The following is a 21,425-nucleotide window of genomic DNA, read 5'->3' as shown; positions in this document are numbered from 1 at the left end:
AATCACCACTGTGACTGTTTTGGCCAAGACGGTAGAAGTGGCAACTGAGAAGATGTTGCTGAATGCCGCTTGTTGCAACAGGCAAGTGGCTCTCCTTGGTCGACCAATGAATAGGAAGGAGGTCAAGAAGGAGAGCAGGAGGGAGATGAGAAGGATGTAGGAGAGATCACGATTGTTGGCTTTGACTATGGGAGTTTCTTGGAATTTAATGAAGGTTCCCAAAACTAATGCTGTTACCAAAGACAGGAACAAGGCAAGGGAAACTAGGATGAACCCTAACTTTTCTTGATAAGATAGGAATGTTATAATCTTAGGGACACACTCATCTCTGCTGAGGTTTGGATGCTGATCAGCTGGACATTTGGTGCATTTTTCAGCATCTGAAAAGGACAAGATTGACATTAACAAGAAACATAAGGCATGTTCTTCCATCAAACGCATAGTTGGAGTGAAATAAGTGATGAAATGGATGAATGCACATGGGGATGGCTAGTATGCAGCATTGGTTAGAAATTTTAAGAAGTGAAAACAAAGAAGAGCAAGTACTAAAAATAAAAGAAAACCTCTGTCATGCATTTCCAGGATGAGCAGTTTTTAGAGGTTGTATCCTTGTACCTTTTGCATCCCGTATTGCAAGAACCACATTTCAAAGTCAACAACAAAAGTACTCTAGATTCCTTCCTCAATGACTCCTGGATGGATGGACATTGGGACCTTGTATACTAGACTAGCTCTAGCACAGGAAGGAATAAAACTTTATACTCAAGGCTGCAATGGCGGCCTTTAGATCTGATTCTCTTCAGAAGGAGGGTACTTCTGTAATAAACTAAGCTGCTGATCTTCATATGTACACCAGCTACATCAGGATGGTGCTGTAGGGTATTGTATGCGAAGAAAACTAGACAACGGGCCAGGGTTTTTTCATGCCATTTCTCTGCTGAACACCAAATTCTCACAGTTCTGTCTATCGTTAATATGTATTAAGCCATTGACAATTGGCAGTAGTATTATTATCCATCCCTCTTATTATCTTCCTGATATCCCCTCTGCTGGTATTATTACTATTAATTACTATTATTAATATTATTATTACTATTGCTGCTATAGTAGTAGTAATAGTACTACTATTACTACAAGACTCCATGTTATGAAAAATGTCAGAGCCTGCACTCTTTCCAAAAGTCTATCGCTTTCCTACAATGTCACCCACCTTGTATGGTGGAGATGGTTCCTTCTGCACAGGGACGACAGTCGTAGCAGCAGATGGGCCTCCCTTCCTGAGGCACCTTCATGAATCCAGGAGGACATCGTTCAACACACCTGGAAGGAGGAAGGGTCTGAAGAGAGAGAGGAAAAATGCTCAGAAATGAACTTTGTTTTAGAAACACAGCAAAGCAAGAACGGTTTGGGCTTCTCCAGTTCAAGATTTCTGTTTTACTCATAAAATGCCAGTAGGAAATGTGAATAGGATTTTCATTATCTCTTCTGCTTCCTTTGACTTTTTCATACCTGCTACAAATTTAGACTTTAATTTTAAATGTAGATTAAATGTAGATTTTATCCATGAAATGTTGAGTGGATTCTTTGTTTTGGCTACGTAAACTATGTTATTTGGAATCCTGACGGTTGGTACCTCCCTTTTCATCGACTCAGTAGATATTTTCTATGAAAGTTGAAGGGTATACATTTTGAAGCCTCCTGAATAGCTCATAGGTTTACAGCCTCGATGACCTGATCAGCTCACTAAAAACTTAAAGGCTTTGAAAGAAAACTGCCACCCACCCCAAATCTGCAATTCTGTTTTTGCTGTCTTCAGTGGAATAAAATAAATATTAGTTTCATGTTGTTTAGTATTTCCACCTGTATGATACTCCTCTGGTCAATGGTAACTTTCAAATCCTTGGATGTCAGTTTTTCTACACTCCCAGATTTCAGTCTCTTGAATGATTTATTGAGGAAAAGAACCCAGTTCAAAACGTCCAGGTCAGCTGTCAAATCTCCTTTCTCATCCAAATATACTCCATCTATGGAATTATTATGAAACTGAGAACTTTGAAGGAAAGGGTGAAGCTAGAAAGGAAAGGAAAAGAAAAGTTTAGAAAGGCCTTTAGACATTCTTTGAAAAGACTGAATGGTTTATGATGGAAGGAATCCAAATATTTTTCTCTCTCTGCTCAAGAATAAGATTGTATGTCAGTTTCCAACTTGGTTAGGAGAACATCAATTAGGATAGAGGGTGACATGATAGCAGCCCTCCAATATTTGAAGGACAGTCAAGGAGAAGAGGGGAGGGTCAACCCATTTTAAAAAGTACTAGAGGGCAGGATTAGAATTAACAGATGGAAACTTAGTTCTAAGTTGTCATGAAAGTGATAACTGTTACTCAGTGGAACGGCTTTCCTTTAGAAGATGTGGGTGCTCCATTACTGGAAGCTTTTTAAGGAGAGATGGGGAAGCCATTTGGGTAGAATGGTGTAGAGTCTCTTGCTTGAGCATGTGATGGGTTTTGAAAACCTCCAATGTTCCTTCCAACTCTGACATTTTGTTATTCTCTTATCTGCCTTTTTTCAAATGGGCAAGTCTTATTTTTTTTCATTGTTTTTCTTTTTTTTTAACATGGACCAATGCACAAAGTTAATTATTTCTTTTTTTTAATATATTTTTATAATTTTTACATTTAAAACAATGCAATACCGCAGAGTCGAAGTGACCATACATTCACATTATATACAGCTAGTTTCAACCATTAACAATTAATCTACATAATAATAATAATAATAATAATAATAATAATAATAATAATAATAATAATAATAATAATAATAATAATAATAATAATAATTTAATTTGTTAGCTGCTCCCTCTCCACAAGGGACTCAGGGCGGCGTACAATAAAAACATACATAAATACATATAAGCATATACATACACACATACACATACATATACATACACGGACATGGACACGGAGGAGGTAACAATTACATATATCACAATAATAATAATAAAATTAACCATTAAAAATACCCCATAATAAAATTACAAATTTAAAAGGACTGTCAGGAGGAAAGGATAAACTACGGTTGAACCAGGTCAGATAATTGAAAAAGGTGGGTCTTGAGCTTTACACGGAAGGAGCGGAGATCAGAAGTAATCCTGATGTCAAGGGGGAGGTCATTCCACAGGACTTAATACATTGTCTATCCTTCTGTCCAATCGCAATATATACATTTGTTCCAGTCTTGTCATCTTGTCTTATACCAATCATAAAATCTGTTCCAGACTTCAAAATATTCTGATTCCCCTTTATTTTTAAGTTCAAGAGTGAGCCTATCTGCTTCTGCACAGGACAACACTTTTTTGATTATATCTAGCTCTGATGGTGTATTTTCTTTTTTCCAATACTGTGCATAGGTTATGTGTGCTGCAGTTAGTATATGTATAATTAGATAAAGTGTATCTTTCTTAAACCCCTCCGGTATTATGCCTAGGAGAAAAGTTTCTGGTTTAAACATAATTTGTTCTCCCACCATTTGTTCTAACCATGATCGAATCATTTTCCAATATTTTTTTGCCTCATTTCACGTCCACCACATATGATAGAAAGTGCCTGGTGTTTTTTTACACTTCCAACAGTTTGGGGCCAGATTAATTAATTATTAATTAATTATGTCTTCAAATTGCCCCATTTCTCATTGTTTTCTTCTTGTCAGCTGACAAAAAGATAAAATTCACATAGATACAGTAGTTAAGAGTTTTCCTTTTTTATTTGATTTGTGTAGCGCAAAATCAACAAATATTGTTTAGTCTCGTTTCCCTCTAGCTAACTGCTTAATATTTGGCTACTGGGTTTCTCATTAATCACCAATTTTAATTAGCACACTATTAACAAAAAAGCTTCAGACTCCTTATCTCCATAGGCCAGAGAAAGTTGGCCGTGTCTGTCATTTGTTTATTTCCTCCATTGTTTGCCCTCTCCCACCCTTCTGAAGTTTGATAATTTTGGCAAAACAATAAAGCTAATGGCAGCCAAGAAATGGAGAGAAACTCTGGAGAGAAACTCCCATTAGGAGGAAAGGAATAACGTTCTCTGTGACACAGCAATACTCCTTGGTTGAAATGTGAAAGAAGAAGAAAAAGGGATGCAATGTAATATTTTGGCCATGAAAACTTTCATTAGAAGAGAGTTTAATAAACAATATGACTGAGCAACCAAGATATCAAAGAATTCACTTAAAAATAATGAGGGACAATATTGCAAATACAAGTATGAAAGAACTGAAAATGGAATTTGATGGATTTGAGTTTCAGAATAATTTATTTTTCAGAATACGAAACCAAGGGATCCACTTACAAAACTGATTCCCCATCTGTAGGTTGAACATGTCTAATAGAAGAGAAATACCTGCCAAGCCTTCCGAGCTTCAACCTTCATATCCTTCTTTCTCATTGATCTCCTGGATCTGGAGAGGGAAGCTGAATTTAAGGCCCTTCCTACAGCCCAGACGGTGTTGTGAATGATGTAGCTGTTCAGAGCCTGGATCCGATCAGCATCCTCTTTCCTGAGAGGCTCCAGTTCTTCTCTCTGTCTGCACCGTCTCCAGACCTTCACTGAAAAGGCATCCTTAGTGGATGAACATGCAAATGTTTTCTTCAAAAAACTAGCTATGGATTGGACGAAGGGAATAGAAGCATCATAGTTTGCCCATTTCATTTTCTTTATCATAAAGGAAAAAATGGACCTAAGGTATTTAAAGGTGAGTTTTTCATGCATCAAATCAGGACTGAGATCCCAGTGAGCTGTAGTAATCCAGACTTTGTCTTCAACATGTTCCGGAATATTTTGAAGTGCTCCTTGTACAATCACAATTCCAAACAAGAATGAATTCATATCTGAGCCATAAACAAAGACATTGACTTCCCTCCACTTGTAATATTGCTCTTTCAACAAACGTATAGTATGACTATGAAGTGGGAAACTTTGATATATAATTGCACAAATGCCATTTCGTAACATCAAGGAAGAGATCGTCCTCATGAATCCTTCCCCCTGTTCTGTTTCTGGAACAACAAGACCAACCAAGGTCCACCTGAAATACAGGAGGAGCTTGACCATCCCTGGGTACTTGACTCCTTCAGCAGGGAACATTTGGTAGAAGAAAGGAAACTGAGTTTTATCCTCCATAATCTTGGAAGCAAAACTGTAACTGATCTGAAAGAAATAGAAGATGGTGGTAGTTGAACTTTAACAAATACAAGGAGATTCCTACCATTTCAATAATAAATGTCTGCTTTCATTTGTAGCAGAGGACCTCTGAATGAAGTGAATGAAAACTGTTTCCCCCCAAAAGACACACCTGGGGGATTTTGTAGGTGCCCAACATGTTTGATATCTGGATGGAGATGCCAGTCTCAGCATCTTCCAGAACAGCCACTGTGTTTCTCTGCCTTCCACATCTGTAGTTGGGGACATTGGCTTCCCCATCAGAAAGCAGGTCCAGCAAAGGATCTGAAGTCATTTCTGCCTTGTAGAAGTTTTCATAGATATTATAACCCAGGGTGAGGTTAGGCAAGAGAGCATCATAGTGGTTGATCTCCTCAGTGGTAAAAATGTAGGGTACAAATTTCCAATAGTCTTTGGCTGATCTTCTACAGATACAAACACTTTAATGAGAATTACATTTAACTTTTCCTCCATGAATACAATTTTATTCCACTCAATTGTAATTATTCTTCAAATGTTTCTGATATTCTAAAATAATGCCATAGAAAAAGAATAAGAAAAATTGGAATGTTTAGATTATAAAGTTTTAAAAGACACATTTATAGTTGATCACACTAAAATGAATTTAATTAGTCTTTTATAGCAATTCATACAATATGTGACCAAGTGGTCCATAAACTGGGTGATATACACCAATTTCTAAGAGATATCATGTATAATCAGTACTTCTTTATTTTAGATATTATGAATATTTTTCAATTGAACGAATTCTCACTTTTGGGGTTTTTTTTTTTCTTTCTAGGACTTTTTATATTTTTTCCCGTTTTCAATTTTTTAAGCTTGTTATTATAAGATAGCCAGTATAACATTGCACTTCAAATTTATATCCAATTGGACAAATATACCAACCACCCAGGAAACCAATAAATAAAATACATGTCATATTTTCATTTTAGAAATGATGTTTAGTTTCCTGGCATGAATTTTTGAATGACAATCAGAGACACCTGAATATTCATGGATTAATGTGTTCACAGTTTTTAAGAGTGGCTATTATATACCAGCAGTAATTTCTGGTGTGGAAAGACAGTAATGGAATTGTCTCATCTATGATGCAGAGAGGAAACTTATCATGTCTCTGTGCTTGGATCTGGCATGCCCTAAAGTCCAGCTCAGCTTAGGGGTAAGTGGAAGGAAGAGGTATCCACAGACTAGATTTGTTCATAGGATGAAATGGAAATTGGATTTTGAAAATTATCTTGATTGGTTTCTGATATAGAGCAGCTTGAAATGAGCTTCATCTGCTTCTTTACACAATAGGAACCTCACAGTAGAATCTTAAATTGAGTTATCAAAACATCAAAACAAGAGGAGGGATTTGTGTTCTTAGAAGGCTGGAACTGTAGACAATCTTTGGAAGTGGAGGGGCTCTAATGCTGGTGCAGGAAGGTTAACTTACCCATATAATTTTATTGAAGGACTTCTACTGAAGTTTAATGAATGAAATACAGCACTCATTGTCGAGATTATGCCACTAATCAATAAATCTCCTAGCTTGTAATGATTGTGTGGGTCCACTTTGCTCTGCTCCAGAGTCAGGAGGCATTTGGCTTTGTGCATCCCACAGGCTCCCCATGGCCACAGAAACAGCGCAAATAAAAAGAGAAGCAACATGCCTTGTGCTACTGACTGAGCCTTCTCTGTGGCACTTGCTTTTTAACAATGAATGAGATGAAGAGGAAGAAGAATTCAAAACCTCTTCCAAAACAGAAGCTTCAGATGCAGTCAGAGTCCAGACAAAGAACATCAACAAATGTCTTGTCCTGAAACCAGCCCGCTATTCTTTTTCTGTCTCCAGAGCCACTTATGCAGCCAGCATTTCTGACATAGGCTCCACCCAACCTTGTTTTTGAGTGTGATATTGGTATCAAAACATTTCCTGACATGTTTGTGTTAATTTTTTCTGAAAGTTTGTAGAATGTCTCTAGGGACCTAACATAAAGACAAACAAATAAATCACTATGTTTCAGATAATTTCAAGACAAAGAACCACCACTTCTGTGAACCCTTCCCTGAACAGGAAAGTGTCCAAAGGGAGAATTCACAGATCTGGCTTCAAACTTTGAACATGGGCCTTTGAGATTGATTTGTTTGGCCCCAAATCTTAAAAAAAAAAATTTTTTAGAAACTCCATACATAATAAATACTTTTTTGCATTGGTCTGAAAGGTGTCATCCTAATATGCCTTAGAATTTTTTCCCTAGGGGAATTTTCTATAAGGTATGTAGAAAATTGTGGATCCTGAACAGAGATGAGCAATTAATCCCCGTATGTAGACAATGAAAGACACATTCCTTGTGTACCCAATCATACTTGGCCAATAGAGAATTCTGTTCTATTCTCCTCTATCAGGCTAGACTCATGCAAACAATCATATATTAGACCTTTTCTTTATTGCAAAGCAGATGTCGCAATCCAGAGTTAAAAGGGATTTCCACCACCATATTCCTATGGTGAGATCACAACCTGAATAATTTGCAAGTACAAAGCACCATGGACCAGACTCTTCCCATTTACATTTGAACCATTTTGATGGAGTGCAGAACTCTCAAGCTGGGGTGTCTCTTAAACCAAAGTCAACCAAAGTGGAATTAGAGATGACTAGACAGGGCATCAGTGTTTTATTCACAGTCTGCTGAAGGGAAAGGCAAAGCACTAGATTGGGACTCAATTCATTTGCCTCTTGAAACCTGGCTCAGAGATGTTTAGAAGCATTATTGTTTATTCACATCCATTTCTAGAGACTTGGTTGGAAAAGAAAAAAGGAAACCATATATGTTATATAGTAATGCTCTTTTTCTACCTTAACTTGAAAAATGTGGACTTGCTGGTGGGGTTTTTTGGGGGTGGGTGAGAGAGGAGGTACCTCATTAAAATGTCAAAGGTTGTTTTTCATAATTATTAATTGTTATTTTGGAACATACCTACTCAAAAGTCATATTTCTATTTTATTTGGACATCAAATATTCTTTTGTATTGAGATCCGGTCTGAAGAAAATAATGAAACACTTGGCAATGAAGATGCAGCCTAGGAGTCCTGCATTGGAGGCCAAGATGGAGAAGACCTGAACAGCCACCATGTACTTCCCTTTGGTGCTCAGGTATGTAGGCAGGAAGGACACCCAGACACTGCAGAAGACCAGCATGCTGAAGGTGATCAGCTTGGCTTCGTTGAAGGCCCCAGGCAGATTCCTGGCCAGGAAAGCCACCGTGAAGCAGATGGCAGCCAGGAAGCCCATATAGCCAAGGGCACCATAGAACATAGCGACAGAACCTTCATTGCATTGTAGAATGATTTCTCCAGATTGAGAGTGCATGTCAGTCTCAGGGAAGGGAGGGAAAGTGCTCAACCAGATACTGCAGAGGACAATTTGGGGACTAGAGCAAGAAAGGATAATGGAGTTGGCAAAAATCTTTCCCAGGAAATTCTGCACTTTATTCCCTGGTTTTGTGGCCCAGAAGGCCAGCACCACTGTGATTGTTTTGGCCAAGACAGCAGAAATGGCAGCAGAGAAGATAATGCTGAAGGCTGTTTGACGTAGAAGGCAGGTGACTCTCCTTGGCTGGCCAATGAACAAGAATGGGGTGAAGAAGGAAAGCAGGAGACAAACAAGAAGGATATAAGAGAGGTCCCGATTGTTGGCTTTGACTATGGGAGTTTCTTGGAATTTAATGAAGGTTCCCAAGACAAAGCATGTGATTAAAGACAGAAACAGGGCAACTGAAATCAGGATGAACCCCACTTTTTCTTGATAGGATAGGAAAGTCTTAATCTTAGGGATACACTGAGTTCGGTTGTTGTTTGGATGTTGATCTGCTGGACACTTACTGCATTCCTCTGTGTCTGAAAAAGGGCAAGAGTAACATCTACTTTAAAGTTTATCCTTTTGTATAATGCTAAAATCCTCTCTTCAAGTGTTGTCTTGGTTACCTGTTGCTGGGGAAGTGCACATGCATGCCATCCATCTGATTGTCACACATGCATGCGCACCAGTAACCAGAAGACTAGCTTACCAGTGCATATATGCATGGCGGAAACTGGATATTCATTTTTCAGCATGCACATGCACTCTGGGCAGCTCGTCTTTTGGGTTGTGGCCCTGACGAGTACGCACATGTGCTCCCTTTTCAGCACTCAGTGCTGAAAAGGTTCATCATTACTGCACTAGGGCAAGAAAGTTCAGCCTTCACTCATAATTTCCTTATTACGCACAACTTTTCACTCCATTTTCAGGCAATAATCCATGTAATTATGCCCTTGAATATTTGATTTTTAAAGGAAATGAAGCAAATATAAATTTAGAACATGAAATGTATGGTGAAAAATGAAGGATAAGAGAAGGCAGTTCCCATATAATGATAACTCATTATTGCTTCAATATCTTTTTTATATTCTCAATTTAAACTTCAAGGTCATATATATATACTATCAAATCCCAGTAAGGGTATGGCTAGCTGATGAGAGCTAAATAGCTTGAAATAGATCTATACCAGTCTCCCCCACACACACACACACATATGTATGTATGTATGTATGTGTATATGTGTGTGTGTGTTTGTGTGTATGTATATGTGTATATGTGTGTATATACACATACACACACATATGTGTGTATGTGTATATACATATATACATACATACATACATATATACATATATACATATATACACATATACACATATACACATATACACATATACACATATACACATATACACATATACACATATACACATATACACATATACACATATACACATATACACATATACACATATACACATATACACATATACACATATACACATATACACATATACACATATACACATATACTAAGGTGACCAACCGTCCTCCTTTAGGGAGGACAGTCCTTCTTTTGTAAGTTCTGTCCTCCCTCAAAAAGTGTCCTCCTACATGTCCTCCTTTTCGATATTTGAAGGCTAATCTGTTGCGCGTTATGTGACATATTTTATTAAACAGTTTTTAATGGTGTTTTTTTTACTTCATCGCAAGTATATTGAACAGATATTGAATCTTGTGTTGAATTTTTATCTAAAGAAATGCTAGACATTAAAATAGACAACAATTGTCTCTTTGAAGAAATTAGAAGACTGAAATTTAAATTCTGAAAAATTAATACAATGGGAAAATCAACATGTTGAAATTGATAAAAGATGGGTGGATATTTTCAGCCATTTCAAAAATGAACATATTCCATGTGAACATTTATTTATACTTGCTCAGTTTAGTTGTGCTGCCCTGGAACTAATGCAGCAGTTGAAGGAGTTTTTTTCAATTGCCAATGATTTTTCGACAACTGAGAAATCGAGATTGAATGTTGATACTCTAGCTGCAGCACTTGCCATAAAATTCAATATGAAGGATATTTCTTGTTCAGATATTTCCAATATATTGTTAGAAGATGATACATTGACAAAAAATATTAATTCAATGGAAAAGTACTCATTTAAATAATAATTAACAGGCATGTAAGCATAATTACAATATAAAACGTTGCAAATGTTTTCATTATGCATATATCATATTTTAGTGTATTATTGTTGCAATGAATAAAATATTTCTTTTATTTACGATATATTTTTTCCAATTTATTTGTCCTCCTTTTCATTGTAAAAAAGTTGGTCACCTTAGCATTTTGGACAATAGAACATGTTTTGTCCTCCTTTTCATTGTAAAAAAGTTGGTCACCTTACATATACACATATACACATATACACATATACACATATACACATATACACATATACACATATACACATATACACATGTACACATATACACATATACACATATATACACATATGCACACATACACACACACACACACACGTGTGTGTGTATGTGGCTCAACTGATAAGGAGGCGAGCCTGTGGCTTAGCTTAGTGGCTAAGACTCCTGCCTAAGATATAATACAGCCCAGGTTCAAATCCCAGTAAGGGTATGGCTAGCTGATGAGAGCTAATTAGCTCGAAATAGATCTATACTAGTCTCCCTTTATTTATTTATCAGTACAAATACAACACAAATATAAAAAGGCCACATTAAAAATAAAAATATGGTTTTCTGCCTGCATGGTCTTCTGTGATAAGCCGAAAGACAGAAAGAGGGAGTAGTGACCTTCCTTCCCATATTTAGTCATACCAGGGGTTGTAACACAAATACATACCTATTTCCCTGGCTCAACTGATAAGGAGAGAGCCCGTGGCTTAGTGGCTAAGACTCCTGCCTAAGATATATACAGCCCGGGTTCAAATCCCAGTAAGGGTATGGCTAGCTGATGAGAGCTAATTAGCTCGAAATAGATCTATACTAGTCTCCCTTTATTTATTTATCAGTACAAATACAACACAAATATAAAAAGGCCACATTAAAAATAAAAATATGGTTTTCTGCCTGCATGGTCTTCTGTGATAAGCCGAAGGACAGAAAGAGGGAGTAGTGACCTTCCTCCCATATTTACGCATACCAGGGGTTGCAACACAAATACATACCATTTCCCTGGCTCAACTGATAAGGAGGACAGCCTGTGGCTTAGTGGCTAAGACTCCTGCCTAAGATATAATACAGCCCAGGTTCGAATCCCAGTAAGGGTATGGCTAGCTGATGAGAGCTAATTAGCTCGAAATAGATCTATACTAGTCTCCCTTTATTTATTTATCAGTACAAATACAACACAAATATAAAAAGGCAACATTTAAAAATAAAAATATGGTTTTCTGCCTGCATGGTCTTCTGTGATAAGCATATATATATGCTGGTCTTCCCTTTCCTTTGGTGCCACCCACCTTCCCTGGTGGAGATGGTTCCTCCTGCACAGGGAAGACAGTCATAGCAGCAGATGGGCCTCCCTTCCTGAGCTACCTTCATGAACCCGGGACTGCAGCTTTTCACACACCTGGAAGGAAGCAGGGGCTGAAAAAAAAAAGAGGTCCATCCGGAAAATGAGTTACAATTTCATTTCCAGAAAGGGACAAAAAAGAAATGAGTTGAACATCCCAGTTTAAGGCTTAATTTTAAGCATATATAAAGCAATAGCAATAGCTCTTAGACTATATACCGCTCCATTGTGCTTTACAGCACACACTGAGCAGTTTAGAGAGTCAGCATATTGCCCCTCAACAATCTGGGTCCTCATTTTACTGACCTCAGAAGGATAGAAGGCTGACTCAACCTTGAGTCGGTCAGGATCAAACTGCTGGCAGTTGACAGAATAGGCTACAATACTACATTCTAACCACTGCACCACCATGGCTGTTTAAAGACCTCAACAATCTGCCTGCTTGCATGCTGCTTTCTTTTTCTTCTTTCTTTCTACAGTAATCAATTTCAGTAATCCCTTCCATTTTTAGGATAGGTTCTAAATTTACATGTTGAAGTCAAGGTAAAATTTAATCCTTTTTGTCCCTTGAGGAAATGAACTCAAACCTATCCTGGCGGAAATCTCCCTTCACAGAAGACTAGTGAATACTTTCCATAAATGGCTGAGTATATATTGCTCATAGACAGCTTGATATCTAACCAAAGAATTTGCTGTCTCTCCTACAGATGATTTTCAAAATCATTCTCTGTTCCAAGGAAGCAATTCTGCTAGTAGGAGATTCACCAAGACTGAAATGAAGATTTTCCCCACCTTGTTCATTTTATCCATCTCTGTCATACCCTTTGAATTAACCATAAATTTAAAAACCAGGGGTCCCTGTTTTTCTAGACTTCCCATCATCACTTGGGCAATTGATCTGTTGTGCTGCAGCCAGTTGACAATGTCCAGATCTGCTGTGAGGTCTCCCTTCTCATCCAGTGATACCCCATCTATGGATTTATTGTAAAATTTAGATTTTTCAAGGAAGGGATGAACCTGGAATGGAACAGAAAATGGGAATCTTCATATAGGATATTCCGTTTCAAGACCCTTTAATCTGATGAGAGAGAAATGAAAATTTCACATTCACTATTCAGGAGATAATCTAGCAACATTTGAATCATAACTGTAGATAGATAGATAGATAGATAGATAGATAGATAGATAGATAGATAGATAGATAGATAGATAGATAGATAGATAGATAGACAGACAGACAGACAGACAGACAGACAGACAGACAGACAGATGATGAATGGATGGATGATAGGTAGATAGATAGATGATAGGTGATGGGTGATGGATGATGGATGGATGGATGGATAGATAGATGATAGATAGATAGATAGATAGATAGATAGATAGATAGATAGATAGATAGATAGATAGACAGACAGACAGACAGACATAGGAATAGGCACAGACAAAGACATAAACATAGACATGCATACATACATACATACATACATACATACATACATACATACATACATACATACATAACATCTGCATAAAATAACAGAGTTGGAATGGACCTTGAAGCTTTTTTGTCCAACCCTCTGCTCAAGCAGGGAACCCTATACCATTTCAGACAAATGGCGGTCCAATTTCTTCTTTAAAATCTCCAGTGTTGGAGCACCCACAACTTTGGAAGGCAAGTCATTCCACTACACGTTTTCCTTGTAGGACTTACACAGGAATGCTATTCCATAGCTTTGTGTTGCATTCCAATGGTTTCAGCTCTTGGATTGGGACACAAAGCTCATGGTCACACACTCCTTAGTCACTTCCTGACTGGATTAGTTCCATTTATTTATTTTGTATGGCATAGCCATACAAAAGTCACAGAAACAACATATGAAATATGTATCAAATATAAAACACCCAACCAGTGAATTATTTTAAAAAGATACCATACAAGTGATGAATAAAATTGTGGATGTAATTAAATGATATTTGAGCAGTTACTGGAGTGACAAAACCTATAGCTGGGTATTTAGATCACCTAGCCATTGGACAAAGGAACACTGTGGCTTGAGCGGTTGGAATGCTGGGCAGGAGGTTAGCAAGTCTACATTTGACACTAAGAGCTGCCATGGGATGGGATTGGGCTCTTGTCCTTCACATCAGCTCCTGCAAGAGACATGAAAGGCACCCCCAGTTGGGTGTCCCAGGGGCAACAGTATTTGTCATCAGCTAACCCTTTCAACCGGGAAACACCTTGGTGTATCTGACATGAGTGCAAAGCCTTTGGACAGCAGTGCCCTCAAGATGATGCTGTCAATTCCCCCCCCCCCCCATCTTCCCTGAGTCTTTGCACCTCCCAGGATTGGGTCGACGCTTGGGACTCAGGACCCGGACAGTACCCCAGAATTTGGGGGAGCTGGTAGAGTTGTTAAAGGAGATTCAGGTTAATGTCAGTGTTTCAAGTAACACCCCTAATGAAAGAAGACTCTGAGGCTTGAGTTTCCTCAAAGTTCCAATTTTTTCCCAGATCTGGGAAAACCCAAATCTGAAAGCTTCCAGGTTTTCTAAAACCAGGTGAAAGATCAAGTCCCTGCCCAGCACCAACATGTCCATCACATGGTCCAATCAGGCACCATCCAAAACTGGAGATGCTTCCCAGTTAAATCATCGCAGCTGCAGGGCAAGATATCCTTGACTCTCTGAGAAAAGAATGTTATTTTGACTTCATATCACCCATACCCTAAATTATACCCCCTCCCATTTTCCCACAGTAGAAAATGTGGCAGGCCTGAAGGCCCAATGTGAAAGATGGCTTCCAGGTCTGACAGATGCATTTCATGCAGGGATCCAGAAAACTACTGAAGGGGCATGCTGTTGGAATATGATGCAAAGTTTGTGGAATGTTTGTGGAACATTCCTACAGTCACAGCTAGAATTATCAACCAGCCCACATTTATATTTCCAATATTGGCACCTGACACCTGTCAGTGTTAATTCAGATCTGGCTGTCCATATTTTCCTTGACCTTCAAAACTGTCCACTTTTAATAAGAGCTAAATGTGCAATCTGGATAGAACAGAATAACAGAGTTGGAGGGGACCTTGCAGGTCATCTAGTCCACTGCCCTGCCCAAGCAGGAGACCTTACATTATTTCTGACAGATGGAAGCCCAGTCTCTTCTTGAAAGTTTCCAGTGATGAAGCTGCCACAATTTCTGAAGACAAACTGTTCCATTGCTTGATTGCTCTCACTGTCAGAAAATGTCTCCTTATTTCTAGTTATGGGCATCACTTGCTAAGCTCACAAAAAACCTGTACTATGACCTGTACTACTCATCACTATAACACCCCACACAGTATAGGGCCAGCTTGTTGTTAAACTGCTTCTCCCAAGAAAATCTACCCATACCACACAGTCTCAGAAGGAAGACATGCTTTGTTGTTGTCGGCTGACTTCTCTAGATCAATCTGCTTCTTTGTAAAAAGAAAAGAGAGACATTAAATGAACTTTGATCAAATGAGGGAAAGGATGGCTAAAGAAAGGTGAGGCTGTGTAATATTGTGTCAGTCTTGGAAGGCATTTTTTTTCCTTTTGGCGCTTCAAAAGTGCCACATTTGAAGCCTGGGAAATTGGGAGGGGGTTTGCAAGGAGTGGTGGAAGATTAGCCACAACAACATTCTTGTCTCTGGGAGTCAAGGACAACTGCCTTGCACCTGGATGGGAGTGGCTGGAGATTGTCTTCAGTTGCATTGAAGAAATGATTGGACCATGTGATGGACTTGTGGGTGCAGGGGATGACTTTCTTTGGGGTGGGGAAAACCCAGAACTCTCAGATTCAGGTTTTCTCAGATGTGCCAATATGACATCTCTAATAAAGTGGAACTTTGAGGAAACACTAGTGTTGGGAGTATACTCCTAGTGTTGGGCAGGCAATATCTATCTATCTACCATGACAAATGGTCGCTGTTGCTTTAAATGAGTGGATGTACTTAACATATGTAATTAGATTTGCTATAAGAGGAAGTCAGGAGAGCTCATTCTCTCTCTGACTCTCTCTCTGCTTGTCCTATGATTGATGACTGGAACGTGAACTGCGACTGTAAGCAATTGTTTGTTCTTTGAATTGTATTTGGACTAATATCTACTATCTACTATCACTGCTTGTGAAGCAAATTTAGTAGTAAAGCTACTTTTTTTTACTAGCAGTGTTTGTGACTCTATTTGTGTGTTTCTACTAGCAACGTTTTTCCTCTCCGGCTGCACATTCCGCTGCACTACTCTCTGTCTCCCAACGGAGATACCCCCTAACAACTAGCCTCAGGGTTGTGTGTGTGTGTGTGTGTTGGGGGTGTTTTTTGGAACCATGATGTATTGTTTTTGAAAACCAATTTAAAAGGAGAATATGCTGCAAAAGATGGGGAAAGGAATGAATGGAATGCAAAAGCGAGAGGAATGGAAAGTTGGAATTGTTTTCTCTTTAGAATAAATGACTTTTTCCAATAGCTGCCCAATCCTTATAATTAAAAAAAGAAATTCTTGACTGCAGGAGAGATGGATGAAACAGTAAAGAAATACCTGCCAAGCCTTCAGACTTGGAGTTTCCAAGCTCTTATCGCCTCCCACCTTTCTCCTCTTGGATCGCGACAAATGGGCTGCATGTAAGGCCCAGGCCACAGCCCAGATGGTGTTGTAAATGAAAAAATTGTCTGTACAAAGGACCTGATCCTTCACCATTTGAGGCACAGCTTTCAGTTCTTGTCTTTCTCTGCAGCGCCTCCAGACTTTCACAGAAAAAGAATTTTTGATGTAGGAGCACATAAAAAATCTTTTGGCAAAGCGTCTCATGTAAGAATGAAACTTCTTAGGGACGTCACATTTTGACATTTGATTTGTCTTCAAAACAAAGGAAACAATGTTTTGAATGAATTCCAAGGGAAATCCTTGCTCTGCGAATACCAGTTTAAAATCCCAGAGCACTGATGTCACCAGGACTTTTCCTGCAGCAGAATCCTTAATTCTTTTATGTACCAGATGTAGAATTGCTAATCCTGCACTGATCGAATTAATCTCTGCAGCATAAAGAAAGATGGTCACTTGTCTCCATTGATGATATGCATGATAATCTATGAAGACATTTTGTAGAGCTGGTGAAAAGTCCTGTGATATAACTGGACAAATGCCACCACTTATCAGCATGGAAGTCATGATTGTTATGAATTTCTGCCCCTGGTCAGTGTCCGGAGCAAGCAGACCAACCAAAGTCCACCTGAAATGGAGGAGAAGTTCCACCATCCCTGAATACTGGAATCCTTCTGCAGGGAGCATCGGGTAGAAGAAAGGAAACCCAGTTTTATCCCTCAGAATCTGGGAAACAAAATTGTAATTTATCTGAAAAGGAAGTAAAGGGGAAGTAAACCACGAGAACCACCTACCCCTAATGAAGGGTTAGTTCCAAGGGTGGGATTCTATTGGTTTGGATTGGTTTGGGTGAACCGGTAGCTCTGTCTATCAGCTGGGAGTGAACCAGTTCTCTCTGACTTGGGAGTGGGCCCGCCTGTCTATCCCTGCCTTATACTCACCTATATTTCCTTTTCTGATGCCCAGCTGATTGGTGTGGCTCAGCTGTTTTCCTCACCAGTGGCAATGCAGAAGGTGACTTTTCTGTAAACTGTGTACATGCACCCAGTGTGCATCAGGCACTCAGTAAACCGGCTGTTAAACCGGTAGGATCCCGCCCCTGGTTAGGTCCACTCCTTGCATTGAAAACGTCTATAATCACTTATGGCTTCACACATTGTTTTCGCCCCATGTTCTTGAGAGGAGAATTTTTTTTATCCCAGGAAAATTTTCCCTAATCTGGACTGGGATTATGCCAGTGGGGGATATGTTTGCTTTACACCCATCTGTTCTGACCCGGCCTTCGCAGAAACAGACTCCCAGCAAAGAACCCCCCCCCCTCTTTATTTACACATTGGGAATTAACTGTATTCACCAACCAAAAATCCAGGCAAGAGTCCCGCAAGGAGTTAACTGAAACAACAATCCTTATCAGCTTGTTATGATAAATGCAAGGCCGCGAGCTCCCAGATGGGAGACTGAAAATTAAGTTCAGTTCATACAGAGAAATGGACAAAGTTCTGGCAAGGCAGCCCTTGTCCAACGAAACACACGAGCAGCAAACTTTGCAGAAATGCAAACGGTTGTCTGTGACAACCAAACCAAACTCCCATTTCCTCCTATTTATTCCCCATTCCGGGAGGGGCCAGTCAGCGTCCATGTTCATTTTGCTTTCCGAGCCAGCTCATTGTCCTCCCTTGTTCAACTCTCCTATCTGCTCTGCACATACGCACATCTGGAACAAGCCCCAGCTGTTCCTCCTCCTCACTCATCTCTGACTCCAAATGCAGCTGTCTCTCTGGCTGAGAAATACTGGACAACCCTGGCTCTGTCTCTGTGTCTGATGCTGAGCATCCATCAAAGCCTTCCAGGCTCCAGAACCGGCCCAAGTTCTTCCCCAACCTCGTTATCATCTGATTCTGCAACCAGCTCCACTGGAAGCTGGCAGGCCACAACCCCACCTTCCCTTTGGATAATCAAACCATCATTCTAGAGGCAAATCATTTCCATAATAAGAGTTGGTTTTATTTACAAAGGATACTCTGACTGAAAGCTGCATGATTAAAAATGGTCTTCCCAGAACAAGACTCACCTGTGGGATTTTGTAGGTGCCCAACATGGATGATATCTGGATGGAGAAGCCAGTTTCAGCCCCTTCCAGAACAGCCACTGTGTTTCTCCGTCTCCCACAACTGTAGTTGGGGACATTGGCTTCACCATCAGAAAGCAGGTCCAGCAAAGCATCTGAAGTCTTTCTTGGTTGAAAATAATTTTCATAGACATTGTAGCCCAGAGTGATGTTGGGCAAGAGACGGGAATCCTGGTTGATCTCCTGGATGGCAAAAAGGAAGGATAGGATTTTCCAATATTGTGTTGCTTTTACCCTGAGAAGATAATGCATTAAACATACTGTAATCAATGAAATAACATTTTATTCAAACTCTGTTTTTCAAAGATACCTAATCTGTCTTTAAAAAATACTCACAATGGACTACAGCAATGCTGAAAAAAAAAATAACATTAAATATAATAAAAAGCAGTAACTTATATCAATAAAAAATGTGTTATTTCAAAAGCACTAGCCACATGTGTGGCAACTGAACAGGTTTTGAGCAGTTGAGGACTAATTTAGATGGATTAGTTCATCTATTCTAAGAAAGCTAAGGGATGTCCCGAGGTATCTCACATATTTTAGTTAAACTCTGGGATTTGTTCAATTTATATTATATTTTCATATACTAAGAGCAACTTAGGTCTAAAGGAATCTATTATTAGCACTGGCTTATTCTTGAAGTCGTAGATATCCTTGTAGTTAGTCTAAGATTTCAGACTGACTTTAAATATTCTGTTTTTTTCTATTTAGGTTCTGCAGTATTTAATATTGGAATTGTTCTTGATATTAAATATAGAATCATTAAGTGTACATTCAAACACACACCCAGAGAAGAAGGAGCTGTGCTCCTTAACAAAGCCAATAAATTATCGATTCCTGCACATTTCTATTTTGAATGTCCACTGTCAAACGTCTTTGACTAGAGATGTTTAATTTACGTTTAAATCATTATAGGATTTAGAATCAATTTGAATGGGAATCAAAGAGATGAAAATTCAATGAAATTATAAAGTCTGATCTGGGAATCTTTTATATGATCAATCCATCAATCAGTTTATTGCAGTCTTAGACCAGAGACCAGAACAAATAAAAACACTCAGTAAATATACAACTAAAAATTCTAGTATAAAATAATAAATAATTGATTCATTGATTGATATATGATCAGTGAACACAAGAACTAAAAGGGGGAGATTGTTGCATTTTCAGTGTAGGAAAAAATATAGCATTCCTGCTTTTTTGTCAACGTTCATCTTTTAATGGGGAAAGGGAGGAGGAGAAGGGGGGAATGTCCTCTTCTCACTATCCAGATAGTGTGAGTGTAGGGAAAATATAGTATTCCTACATTGTGCGTCCATGTTCAGCCTTTATGGAGATAAAGAGGAAGGGGGGGGATGCACCTCGTCTCTATTTGTGGTCCAGCTTGCTTTCACAATGACAAGGATAGTGGCTGTTTCTTCTTCAAAGTGATGAGCCGCGGTGGTGCAATGGTTAGAGTGCAGTACTGCAGGCTACTTCTGCTGACTTCAGCCTGCCTGAAATTTGGCAATTCAAATCTCACCAGGCTCAGGGTTGACTCAGCCTTCCATCCTTCCGAGGTGGGTAAAATGAGGACCCAAATTGTTGGGGGCAATATGCTGACTCTGTAAACTGCTTAGAGAGGGCTGTAAGTGGTGTATAGGTCTAAGTGCTATTGCTAATATGCTGATTCTGTAAACCGCTTACAGAGGGCAGGTAAAGCACTGTAAAGCAGCATATAAGTCTAAGTGCTATTGCTAAAGTCAGGAAAAATAGAAGTTCTGTGCTAAATGATACTACTTGAGAATTTCAAAGCAGGCTTATCAGCTGCAGGATCCAAAACAGATCCCCAAAGATGAAATGCCACAATGCCTGGCTGGAATTGTTTCAATAATTCAGAAATAAAGTTGCTCTAATGCAGTAATGGAAGACTGACTTACATGAATACTGGAGTCACGGGAGATTTTCTGAAATCTTTGGTTTCAAACGTAGCCTGAGTTGCAGAAATGATACCACCGATGGAAAGTTCTCCTGGCCTGTAATGATGCTTTGGGTCTATCTCATCCCTCTGCAGCATCAGGGAACAGCTGACTTTGAGCATTGCCCAGACTTTCTGGGGGCACAGAAGCAGCAGAAGCAGCAACATGATATGCTTCTGAGGGAGCCTTAAACTCTGTAGGTGATTCCAACAAAGAGTAAGAAGAACAATTGGAAGAAAGCTTTTCTCTTTTTTTCAGAAATATTTCAGCCTAGGGTTCATTTCTGAAGCAGGGAGAAGAAAGAACCTCCTGCCTAAAAAAAAATCTCCATCTCTCCAGACTCATGTATGCACCCATGGATTTTCAGTGCCATGGATCAGCCTACAAGGCTTTTGTTGTGAGGCCATGGTGAAAACATATTACTAATATGTTTTTTTTAATCAACTCTTCTGAAAGATTGTAGAAAAGTCTTTAGGGAATTAGCTCCAAGACTACAGCTAAATCACTATAATTTGGATAATGTCAATGAAATGGAAGTCACAGATGGAGACCAAACCTTGGA

The 21,425-nt window shown here is 39.0% G+C and overlaps 1 protein-coding gene across 1 annotated transcript in view; it reads right to left on the bottom strand.

Annotated features, from left to right (window-relative positions):
- Positions 1-21,425, bottom strand: part of LOC309382460 (vomeronasal type-2 receptor 26-like) — a gene marked incomplete at both ends in the record, with an annotated part of 254,659 nt that overhangs the window by 160,805 nt on the left and 72,429 nt on the right. The gene's annotated exons all lie outside the window — the stretch shown is intronic.

The sequence above is a fragment of the Natrix helvetica genome (assembly GCF_964273705.1).
Source record: "Natrix helvetica genome assembly, chromosome: 1".
NCBI classification, from domain to species: domain Eukaryota; kingdom Metazoa; phylum Chordata; class Lepidosauria; order Squamata; family Natricidae; genus Natrix; species Natrix helvetica.
The sequence above is the reverse complement of the archived record's forward strand: the minus strand, read 5'-3'. Positions and strand labels throughout refer to the sequence as shown.